The 12917-nt window shown below is 40.4% G+C and overlaps 1 long non-coding RNA gene across 1 annotated transcript in view; it reads left to right on the forward strand.

Moving 5' to 3' along the window:
* The first annotated feature begins 231 nt into the window (after window positions 1–231).
* LOC308671718 overlaps window positions 232–12917 on the forward strand; it is a 41755-nt gene continuing 29069 nt past the window's right edge. The window contains exons 1-2 of the long non-coding RNA XR_014027281.1: window positions 232–307; window positions 2597–2737. This is a non-coding gene — a long non-coding RNA (uncharacterized lncRNA). The remainder of the gene's footprint in view (window positions 308–2596; window positions 2738–12917) is intronic.

The following is a 12917-nucleotide window of genomic DNA, read 5'->3' on the forward strand; positions in this document are numbered from 1 at the left end:
TAGCCCAAATGTCAAGGTTTAATACCTGCCACTGAGACTTTAAAAAAACACCTTTGTATTTGTTGATCCACTGATGTTGTTATTGTTGCTATCCTAGGCTTCTCCGTGTTGTTCTTGCTGTTTGTGCAGGTGTGACTCAGGTGATCGACCTTTGGGAGGTGAATATAAGTGTGCCAAAAGCAGTGTGTCACTTGAAAACATATTGTTACTCTCTCTGCTTGCTTAAGAGGAGGAAAGAGTTTGATGGCATGAATGTTCTGAATTTGTTTGTTCAGAGAAGCAAGGAAGATGAGCCTCTGGAATAGGGGTGAGCAACTTATAGTTTGTGATTATTATTATTATTATTTTTCTGTCCTTCTTTGCAACCCTCAGAGCCTCACCAATCACAGTTTTCAGCACTTCCTCCCCAAAATAACAGCATGGCTATCTTTTAAATAAGAATAGAATTTCATGAAACTCTCATGAATGCAAGGTGACATTCTTACCGTTACTTAGTTTGGAGGTGGTTGAGCAGGATATATACTGTACATATCAACCCTTTGTCCATCAGCAAAAGTCTCCAAATTCTCTGGTTTCAAACCCTTTAAAGGAGAAATCCTACTGATGGATTTGGGGCAGCACAGGCAGCCAGGAATTTCAGCAGAATGGAAACAGGGAAACAACACCAGGATTGGAAACTTCTGCTACTTCTGACAATCAAAGTCAGCTTCCAAAAGCCAACGAGAGAAATCAGAAAGACGTTTTTCAAGCCTTCTGAGAATAAGGTAGAAAAACAGAAGCCTGTATTGGGTTTTTGCTTTCGAGGGAAGGAAGAAACAGCTTTGAAATGGCAAGTCACCTTGAGCCACAAGACAGCCGGCAAATAAAATTGATAAATAAAATAAAAGGTGCATTTTGGAGCAGGGGTCCTAAATTCTAACGTCCTAATGGTTTCTTGCTTTGTTTTATTCTAGAATTATTATTTCTTTTAAGTGGCCCTGAGTAAATACTTCATACAGAGGCAGGATTTTTGAAAATTGTTCTCCTTCTCTCTGGCTTTAAATGTCACGATAGACTTCCCACTAATCTACCTTGGCAAGTGTATTTTGATGACAACTTTGAAAATTTAACAAAAGATTCCCCTCCCTTTCCTGCACTTACCTCCCAAAACACATGCAGCGCTAGAACTCCCAGAGGGACTAAGATATTAGGAAACTCCCTTTAATCTATGCTGTTTATAGAGAAGCAGTCACAAAGCCTATAATCTTGACCAGGATTGTTTAACTGAGCATCTCAATGCTTGTCACAGGCCTGACTGTTGGGGGAATTCAAATAGAATAGAACGGAACGGAACGGAACAGAACAGAACAGAACAGAACAGAATAGAATAGAATAGAATAGAATAGAATAGAAGCTGGAAGGGACCTTGGAGGTCTTCTAGGCCAGCCCCCTACTCAAGCAGGAGAACCTATACCATCTCAGAAAGGTGATTGTTCAGTCTCTTCTTAAAAACCTTCAGTGATGGAGCACCCATGATTTCTGAAGGCAAGCTGTTCCACTGGTTGATTGTCCTCACTGTCAGGAAGTTTCTCCTTAATTCCAGTTTGCTTCTGTCTTTGATCAGTTTCCAACCATTGTTTCTCGTCCTTCCCTCTGATGCTTTGGTGAACAACCTGGCCCCCTCTGCCTTGTGGCAGCCCCTCAGATACTGGAACACTGCTATCATGTCTCCCCTATTTCTTCTTTTCTTTAAACTAGCCAAACCCAAGTCCTGCAGCCGTTCTTCATATGTTTTAGTCTCCAGGCCTTTGATCATCTTAGTTGCTCTTCTCTGAACTGCCCAACAATAGTGAGTGATGCTGTTGAATGACTAGAGGGGCCCCCCAAAGAAGAGCAACCAAGATGATTAGGGGACTGGAGGTTAAAACATATAAAGAACGGTTGCTGGAATTGGGTATGTCTAGTTTAATGAAAAAAAGGACCAGGGGTGACATGATAGCTGTGTTCTAATATTTGAGGGGCTGCCACAAAGAAGAAGGAGTCAAGCTATTCTCCAAAGCACCTGAAGGCAGGACAAGAAGCAACAGATGGAAACTAATCAAGAAGAGAAGCAACCTAATGCTAAGAAATTTCCTGACAGTGAGAACAATTAATCAATGCAACAATTTGCCTCCAGAAGTTGTAGAATGATGCAACACTGGAAGTTTTTAAGAAGAGGTTGGCCAACCATTTATCTGAAATGGTATAGAGTTTCCTGCCTGAGCAGGGGGTTGGACTAGAAGACCTTCAATGGCCCTCCCAACTCTATTATTCTATTCTATTCTAAAGGCTCACCAACTGAGATTTATTTGGAGGTCAATCTAAGGCTGCTTTCTCCAACTTGGTGCCTTCCAAATTCAGTCTCTGGTCCAAATATTAAATCAAATCAAATCTTTATTACGGTTACGGTATTTCAGATGTGTCTGTTTGGCTCCAAAAGGATAGACCTGGGCAAAGTCCCAGATCAGAAATTTGATTCAAAAACACAGCTCAACTGAAAGGGTTCCACACTGAATCAAATCAGAATGTTGACTCTAAACCTAGATTGGGATGCATTGAAACTTTTGTCCATGTGCAGGAAAAAAATCCCCTTCTTCAAACGGATAAGGAAATTCTTCCAAATGTTGCTCAGAAAAGGATTGAGAAGGACCCAACTGAAGAGCCTCAGTTCATCGTCTTCTTGAAAAGACTAAATTGTGCAGACTCATCACATTCTGAGGTCAGATTCAAAGTTAAACTGAAATGATCCCAACTGCTTATGAAATCTGGGTGGTTTTTTCCCCCTTTTATATATATATTCAGTGTGTTGACGGAAAAGGTATATATGCAGAGAATACAGCTGCAATCCTCCTATGATTCATTGATGGGAACACATCACCCTTGAGAGAAAGTAATCATTTGCTAACAAAAACACCCATCTCACTGTATTTACACTTATCTACAGTACATGCTGTTATTTATTTTTTTCTTGCAAGCTGGATCTAATCCATGAACTAAAAGTGAAAGGCAGGCTTCATCGTCCCAAATTAAGAAAGAATGGTAGATGGATTTTTTTCTTCTTCTTCTCGCAGTTCCTCTTGATTTTCAGCAAGTTTAGTTTTTGTTTTTTTCTGCATCAAAATCATCCCGGCTTATCAGAGACAAGATGGGAATGCAATGACATTGCAATGCTTTGTAAGAACCCGTCAAATGTCGATCCATGTTAATGCCATTGAGAACCAGTGAAGTTCAATGGAGGGATTAGGAATGGACCCATTGATCAACAGAGATTAAAAACCGACACAACAGATAATTCAAGCATTATATATTGCAAAACATAAAAACCCATTTGCAGAAATTCTTGGGTTGCCCACGTTACAAACGTTTGGTTGCCAGGAGATAAACATGACATAGTAGTTAAATCCCAAAGCTAAGAAGCAAGGCTGGGAAAGACATTGGCCTAAATCCTTGGAGACTCGGGCCTCATCCCATCGGATACTCTTGACATCCATTTCATGTGGGAAATTCTGGATTTCTTCTCCTGAACTTTGGTTAAGAGTTTTATGACCGAGTTTGGGATGCAACTTTCCTTAATACAGGTTGTCCTCAACTTACAATCATTGATGGATGAAGAAAGAAAAAAAAGAACGAGTAAGGGTGTTCATCCTTTTTTTAGAAGAAATGGTAACCCTGAACATGAAGTCGTTGGCTTGGATGGAGTTACCTTCTCAGGGACTCATGCAGGCCAACTGTGATGTTGCCATGGTTAAAAAAAAACACACACTAAGCATAAATTTAGACATGTTGCAAGCTGATCAATCAATGGCTGGACCTGAAAAGGTTGCATATTTTTCTACTAATGGGTAAGAACAAACCATGGTCTTATCCCACCTCCTCCCCATTTTTTTCTCCAGCTGCTTTGGCTTTCCCCCCCCTCTGTTAGTCATTTTAGCAGCAGCCAGGGGGGGAATGAAAAAGAAAGGCACATTTTCTCTCTTTCCCCCACCTTCTACTTCCCATTCTCTATTTCTTGCATATTTGCTGTGTGAGGAAAACAAGGCGACTGACTAGTTTGGGGAAAATCTCACACAGAGATTAAGTTACAAGGGACAGCTGAGTGTATAAAATTCACTCCCCACAGAGGGTCATTAAGAATATTTCTGGCAGCTTTCCCTTTTTCCCCCCTTTCCTTCTCTCCTCCACCCCCCCCCCCCCGCCTGCATTTAGCCCCTCCACCATAAGGCCTTTTAGTTAAAAGACAAAATTGGAGATGAGAAGAGGGGCTGCTGCCTTTGAAACGTCCCCCATTCTCTTGATGCTACCCTCCAACCCATTTCGAGACTGTGGTTCAACTTTTCTCAAAGGCTGGTAGACACAACCTTCTCCATGCAGGGAAGGAAGCAAATTCAAAGCAGGTGAATTGGGTGGCTGCAAGAGAAGCTTCAAGGCAAACTCTTCCAGCCCGAGATCCATTCTGAATCGGTTAGAGAGACCTAAAGTTTCTTCTTCCAAGCTTTTGTGCTTGTGCTGGAGCCCATCATCTCTATTCTATCCAGAATAGAGCTGGAAAGGGACCTTGGAGATCTTCTAGTCCAGAGGTCCCCAACCTTTTAGGCACCAGGGACCGGTTATGTGGAGAGAGGTTTTTCCACAGACCCAGAGAGTGCGTGGTTTTGTGTTCTGCCTTTATCCTGCACATGGGGCTTTGCTTGTTTGTGCGCACCAGTTGCTGGCATGCTGTGGCCCAGTACTGGTCCATGGACCCGGGGTTGGGGAACCCTGTTCTAGTCCCACCCCCTGCTCAAGCAGGAGACCCTATACCATTTCAGACAAGTGACTGTCCAGTCTCTTCTTTAAAACCTCCAGTGATGAAGCACCCACAGCTTCTGGAGGCAAGCTGTTCCAGTGGTTAATTGTCCTTAATTCTCCTTAATTCCAGATTGCTTCTCTCCTTGATTAAACTTAGGGCAGGACTAGAACTCACCGTCTCCTGGTAATTGATCCAAAGTCACCTGGTGGCTTTCATGCCTAAGGTGGAACTAGAACTCACAGTTTTCTGGTTCCTGAGCCTGGTGCCTTCAGCAGTAGACCAAAAGGATCCTCTTCCCTTCTCTTTACAGTTGAAGCAGTACAACATCTTGATTTTATTTGGTAGAGCTGGTTTGAAAATGTTTTAAATTTATGACAGGAAAAAAGCAGCGTTGGATGCAAGTCGTTTGTATTTTAGTTAACGTTTTGGAGGGAAGAAGAACTATTTGCATGCAATGATCTCGTTTGATTTTTAGACTGAAGTGTCGTTGCAGGACAAGGCAGCGTTGAGCATCTCTTCATAGCTTGGCAAATATTGCACTTTTTTTAAGAAAAAAGAAAAGAAAAGAAAGTGAACCATACATCTTTCTTCCTGCTCAATTCAGTCCTGAAGCCACTTTTGGCCTTTCTCCAGTGGATCCTCCCATAAAGAATGTGTCCTGCACCGAACTTGCTCACCATTATTGGTGCCAAAACATCTCCTTTGCCATCTGGAACAGCCTCCTTGGATGTCACTGCCTGAATCTCTATTTTTAAATTTCGTTTGCAAACACAGCATCCTCTCGTTTTCAGCTCCTTCCTTGCTTGTCCAGAACACTCTTACTTGAATTATATACAGTGTTTTAGGGCAGTGCTTCTCAAGCTTGACAGCTCGAAGAGGTGTGGACTACAACTCCCAGAATTGCCCAGCCAGTAGTCCACATCTCTTCAAGTTGCCAAGGTTGAGGAACACTGTTTTAAGGGAAATGATCACGTGCTTTCAGAAAAAGATGAAGAATTCAGCTAGGGGAGTATTTTACTTAATCTGGTTCATTTTTTTGATGATGATGATAGATAGATAGATAGATAGATGATAGATAGATAGATAGATAGATAGATAGATAGATAGATAGATAGATAGATAGATAGATAGATAGATAGATAGATAGATAGATAGATAGTAGAATAACAGAGTTGGAACGGACTTTGGAGATCTTCTAGTCCAACCCCCTGCTCAGGCAGGAAACCCTATACCATTTCAGACAAATGGTTGTCCAGTCTCTTCTTAAAAACGTCCAGTGTTGGAGCATTCACAACTTCTGAAGGCAGGTTTTTCTTTCTGGAGGCAAAATGTTCCACTGTCAGGAAATTTCTTCTCAGTTCTAGGTTGCTTCTCTCCTTGATTAGTTTACATTCATTGCTCTTTTTCCTGCCCTCAGGTGCTTTGGAGAATAGCTTGACTCCCTCTTCTTTTTGGCAGTCCCTGAGATATTGGAAGACTGCTATCATGTAAAGCCTAGTCCTTCTCTTCATTAAACTAGACATACCCAATTCCAGCAGCCGTTCTTTGTATGTGTTAGCCTCCAGTCTCCCTAATCATCTTTGTTGCTTTTCTCTGCACTCTTTCCAGAGTCTCAACATCTTTTTTACATCATGGTGACCAAAACTGGAATCATGATGAAAATGTTTCTTCTCTCCTTTAAAATCAGTGGAACAGGTTTAAAATGAAATCAGGTCCCTAAAGATCAAATTGACCTAATGCTTCAGAAGATTTCTGAGGTTGTCCAAGTTCTTCTTTTCCATGCTCCAGTTGACCTCTTCATGATATCCATTTTACGTTGGCTTTTCTTTTTTCCCTCTTGCTACCTTTTTCGGGTTTGCAACTGAAAAGGTAAACTGAGGTAAGGAAAATTTTGAAAGCAATCTTTAACATGTTCACGGCCATCGCTGTGATATATTCTGGATTGTTTTCACTGTCAGGAAGCATAGGCCATCAAAAATAAAGAATTTCTAGACAGAGAGAAAATAAATGGAAAGGAAATGACCATTCCCAGCCAAAATTTCATGTCTGGGGTAAAATGCAGACATAGAGTTTTGTCTCCTCTGATGTTGGCTTTCTTATCAGGAAAAGGATCCCTTTGTTTTCCAATTTGCTGAATGTGCAAATTGCCTGTGGTGTGTGTGTGTGTCTGTGTGTCTCTGTGTGTGCATGTCGCATGCTTGTGTTTTCCTTAGCCTGGCTGTTGATGTTTTTCTGGTTGCTAAGCTTGTCTCATGCTTGGCTCAAACTGGATGAGATCACATGATGCCACTTAAAGATTTCACAGATAATTCAGGATTATTCATTAAGAAAATCACAAAAAAGCAGGTGTATTAACGAACTTCATGAGCAAGAACAATGGCCCCAGCAAACGGCACCGTCTGCATGGAAGGAAGTTTGTTGTCGTTGCTTTAAATGTAAACAGACGAATCAACACTGTAATTTAAATGTTACAGAAGCGAAAAATGCTCCCCATGTTGGCAGTTTGCAATAAGGGGTGATTTTTTTAATGGCTCTGCTGGGGATAAAGTCCAAGTAGCTCACTAGAAGCAAATTATCGAACAAACGTGTCTACACCCAAAAGTGCTTTTTCAAAAGGCAACTGGGTTTTGGTTTTTTTCCCTTGAAGACGTTTTCACTTCTCATCCAAGAAACTTCCTCACTTCAGAACGTGAAGAAGTTCAGTTTTTCTTCTTCGGAACTGAACGAGAAATGTCTTCAAGCAAAAACAAAGGAAGTCCAGTTGCCTTTTGAAAAAGCACCTTTGGGACAACCATGACCTGAAGGACTGACCATCTCCATAGACTAATACGTCTGAACTGTAGGTTCTGATTCCTACAAATAATCCCAATAGAAAAACAGGGGGATGCTGGCTAAATCACTATTTTCCATTCCATGCTCCGATTGATTCCACGCAAAAATATACTGTGGTTCCATAAAACATATTAGACAGACTCTGAAGACTTTCAAGAAAATAGTTTAATATACTTAGGATATACTTATTATCCCAAACTTTTTTTTTCTATATAAGAAAATAGTTTTGGACAATAGGTATATTGAGCGGTCCTTGCTGCTCTCTGGGCTTGATTGTTTTCTTGCAGCCTTTTCTTTGCCAAACTGATGATATTACCTAGTTTGGGTAATGAAACATCTGCAAGAAACCAAGGATCCCTCATCTCAACCCTGAACTACAAATATTATTTATTCACACGCCAAACCTAATTGGCTCAACTGATTTAGAAAATCATGACTGGTGATCTTTGCCATGACATCTGTTCTTGACCTTTAGTCCTTCATTCCCATCATCTACACAAAACCCCTAGAGAGACTTTGTCCTCAACTTTGAGGTCAATGTTTCCCAATCTTGTCCATTTCCAGATCTTTGCACTTCAACTTTCGGAAATTCTCAGTCAGCATGGACATTGCTGAGAAGTCTGGGAGTTGAAGTCCACATATCTGGAACTTCCTTAGGTTGGAGAACTCTGTTCAGGACAGGATGGGAGAAAATAGGAAAGAAACAAATAGGATGCTGAAAGCATGTATAGAACACAAAAGAAGTTACACTCCAAATGTCTGGAGGGAGAGCTGGACCTACAGCATATGTGAGTCTGTTTCTTTGCCAACACTTGTGAGTCCCAGATCTTGCCTAAGAGGAAATTAATTTGGTGGGAAACACCCAGGTAATCAAAGTGTTCTTGTAAGTACTAGCCTCAAAACTCAGCCTCCAAAAGCTGCCAAAGTCCAGCAGCCAAAGCAAACGAAAGCATTACAAGTGAAATCAGTAAAGATGTTTTTCGCACACACTAAAAAAAAAATCTGCTGAGCTAAAAATATAGTCCTTCTTTCCCTTTCACCTCCCCAGAAGGTTTTTTTTAAAAAAACAAAAAACAACAACAACCACCAAAAAACAAAAAAACAAAGCAGCAATATAACAAGACTGGAAAATGGGTGGAGGGGATGAGATGGTGAGCAGGGTGGGAAAATCTTGCAAATTTGAAATGAAAACCCAGTTGAACCTCCTTCCAGATGTCAAGCCAGATGTAAAAACAATGGCTGCCCACCAAAACCATTGGAAAAATGACAGCAAATCTTCACTTAATGCTCCAGATTCTTCCTCCTCTACCAAAATGAACAAAGGAAGGATTCCTTCCTTCATATTTAATGAAAAGAAGGAGTAGAGGTGACATGATAGCAGTGTTCCAATATCTAAGGAGCTGTCACAAAGAAGAGAGGGCCAAGCTATTCTCCAAAGCAGAACAAGAAACAATGGATGGAAACTAATCAAGGAGAGAACCAACCTAGAACTATGGAGAAATTTCCTGGCAGTGAGAATACGTAATAGAATCGAGCTGGAAGGGACCTTGGAGGTCTTCTAGTCCAGCCCCCTGCTCAAGCAGGAGAACCTATACCATCTCAGACAGGTGATTGTTCAGTCTCTTCTCAAAAAACTCCAGTGATGGAGCGCCCAGGATTTCTGAAGGCAAGCTGTTCCACTGGTTGATTGTCCTCACTGTCAGGAAGTTTCTCCTTAATTCCAGTTTGCTTCTGTCTTTGATCAGCTTCCAACCATTGTTTTTTGCCCTTCTCTCTGGTGCTCTGGTGAACAACCTGGCCCCCTCTTCCTTGTGGCAGCTCCTCAGATACTGGAACACTGCTATCATGTCTCCCCTATTTCTTCTTTTCTTTAGACTGGCTAAACCCAAGTTCCGCAGCTATTCCTCGTACGTTTTGGTCTCCAGGACTTTGATCATCTTAGTTGCTCTTCTCTGAATTTTTTTCCAGACTCTCAACATCTCTTTTATGATTTGGTGAACAAAACTGGCTGCAGTGTTCGAGGTGTGGTCTTACTAGGGCTTTATAAAGTGGTACTAGTACTGCACGTGATCTTGATTCTATGCCTCTGTTTATACAACCTAGGATTGTATTAGCTTTTTTGGTTGCTGCTGCACACTGCTGGCTCATAGTTAGTACAATGAGTGAGGAAAATCAGTTGAATGGCTTGCCTCCAGAAGTTGTGAAAGCTCCAACAATGGTGGCTTTTAAAGAAGAGATTGGACAGTCATTTGTCCAAAATGGTATAGGCAGGTTTTGGACTTTGGATTAGAAGACCTCCATGGTCCCTTCCAATTCTGTTATTCTTTTATATTAATTCAAAGCACACATTCTTCACACTACCTCCACCTCCATCTCCACCTTCACCTTGAAGCTGCTGAAGTCAGCCAGATCAGATAGATACTTAGTCAAATCTTACCTAGACCCAACAATGAAGGAGAAAAGCCTATGCAAGCCCTGGTCCTTTCTGTTTCATTGCAGAAATGATGAACTTCCTAAGAAAAAAAATGTCTCCATAAGAAGCAATCTTTAAATTGCAGTAACTTCTTAAATGTTTCTTCAGGTGGTCCACTGAAATAACGACTGAAGGGAAGCAGGCCAAAAGTGGTACTGAAATTAAAATGTTCTGTGTTTTTAATGCTTTGATCCACAACGATTAGTATTGCCAGCTTATTGTTTCATTATGTACCTTTGCCAGGCTTTTACTTCATTAAGTATGGTTTGCATTAAATTTTTAATCTCAATCTCACGCTCATTTTCCAAATTAATAATTGAACCAGAAGACAATTATCTTTTGGTTTGCAATTCTCCAAATGTGGTAATGTAGTTAGTTCTCTTCTGGAAGAAAAATGCATATACATATTCAATTAATGGTATGCAAAATTCACAGAAATGGCCAACATGGTAGAGAAAATGCTCACAAGAGTACATGTGGCATAGAGATGGCATAAAAAAATGAATCTATTAGAAGAAATATAAACATAAATGCATATGAGTTTTCACGGGAACATTTTGCCAAAATGTTCACAGGCAGATGCAGGAACAATAAAATCAATTTATGCTTCCTGATGCTAATGAAAGAAATGAGGTCCCTAACTGGGGATATTTAGAATCAAACAAAAATGGAAATAATGTATTTACATATCTTACTAGAGAATTAATTCCCCAGATGTATTTCATTTGAATTGATTTGGGAGAAGATGTTTCTTATAGATGCACTATGCCTTTTAACCAAGCTACTATTGCCATCTTCATCGTGACCTGTCTGAAACCAGAATGTGATAAATTCTATCTAGACATCCATCCCTTTCCAGAGAGACATTTGTGGGTACAGTATTAACAGTCAAAGAGTCAAGAAATAGAGATGGAAGACACACAGAGTAGATGTCTACTTGTAAGCAAAGGTTTCATTTGAAGAGGAAGTCTTTAGTGAATGAAGGTGAATATGCAGATCCAAGGATAATGTTGCAGGATCTAATCTGGGTTGGTCTCTTCTGAGCTTTTAGACTCATGCTGGAGCCCATTTTCAAGGAACTTCTCTCTAGCAAAGTTGTGTGTTAGAGAGAAGTTCCCTGATTATGGAATTCTTTGGGTTTTGTGACCTGTTGACCTGGTACCATTACATGGAATAGCTCCTGTAATCTCAGGGATTAATAAACAGGGCTTTAAGAATTTTTGGCTTCCTTTGAAAAATAAACCAAGCATATTTTAATTAGCCATTAATCTGGAAGATGACGTCTCTCTTCCCTCTCTACAGAGACACACACCACTCCCAGGCTGTTACTTATCTTCAATTTCCTTTTGCTACGTGTCTAGGCATTAGCAAGTTTTTGTTCCCAGTGGGTGCTGACAACCTCATGAACTGCCAAGCCAGCCACAGAAGTTGTAGATCTTCCAGTTGAGGAAATACATTTGGAAACTCCAAAAGGTTAAGTAAACCTCAATGCTGAGAACTTCCAGGACCATCTTCTTACCCAACACACATGAACTGACAAATAAAACATCTCTATTTCTTGCACACTGATTTGTATGCAGGATGAGACCAGGAGGTTGACCTCAAACTGGTGGACTTTGTCCTTTTTCACAGTTAAAAGACAAGATTAGTATTGGTCTTTTGCCTTCTGCTGGAACAAAATCAATTTATCGCCAAAGGGTTTGTGGCCTGAGCTTCCTGATAAAACCCGACTGTTAAGAGGAGGATTGGGTTGACCAAAATTAAAGGTATGGAAAGTTCTCTGCTTGAAGTCATAAAAATGTTAATTGGCTTGTCTTAGTTTTCATCCTAATTCCATGAAGGAGAACTATCCAGACTTCTCTTCCTAGAATGCCCAACAACATCTGTTAATTATCTATACTTACAAATATCCTGCAGCCAAACTCTTGAGGCTGATCATATTGCAAACACATTTAGCATTGGTTGTTTTGTAAATTGCAAGGATCAGAAATGAGAAGAGCGCAAAGAGATCAGAAAAGACCAACTCATTTTGTTAAGCCAGCAGCAGCAGCCATCAAGGAAAGCTCAGTCAAATTAAGGGCAGCAAGGTGTGTAGACCCATGTTGTATCCAGCACTTACATGATTAGCAGTAGATTGGAAAAATACTTGCATCAAACAGAGGAAGAAAAAAACCCGAAGAGGCAGTAAATGAAAGTAGCATATTCTTCTGTAGGAACTGCTGCTGCTTGGCTACTAAAGATTAAATGTTCCCGTCTTTACCCCCACCAAAACTAGGAGCCTTTGTGCAACATCACCGGAGGCTGATAGTCATGTATGTGGCTTGATTTATAGAGAATTTATAAGGTTAAAATTAATTCCAAAACAGAAAGAGCTTTTATAAACTTCTTGTTAACAGGAAGATAGTCCAGGTGAAGATGTTACAGTATAATACAAATTCTGATCAATTTAAGAAGTTTGCAAGTGAGTAAACTATAGGTGTTGGGGACTGATTTCTCTTTATACTGACAAATGTGCTTCTGTGGATCAGAACTGAATGAGGATTCCATTGGTATTTGAATTTCATTGAAGAAGGGAGGAGGGAAGGAAGGAAGGAAGGAAGGAAGGAAGGAAGGAAGGAAGGAAGGAAGGAAGGAAGGAAGGAAGGAAGGAAGGGTCTTATTTTTTTTCTATTATGATATTTAGCTAAGTGGACCAGAGTAAGTTTACTCTATTTTCTAGTTCATTTTTAGAGATACCAACAATTTTTGGTCCAATTCTGTAAATAAAAAATGTGTAGCAATTTGTCACAAGAAAGGATCGACAAA

The sequence above is a fragment of the Vipera berus genome (genome assembly GCF_964194415.1).
Source record: "Vipera berus genome assembly, chromosome: 8".
Taxonomy (NCBI): Eukaryota; Metazoa; Chordata; class Lepidosauria; order Squamata; family Viperidae; genus Vipera; species Vipera berus.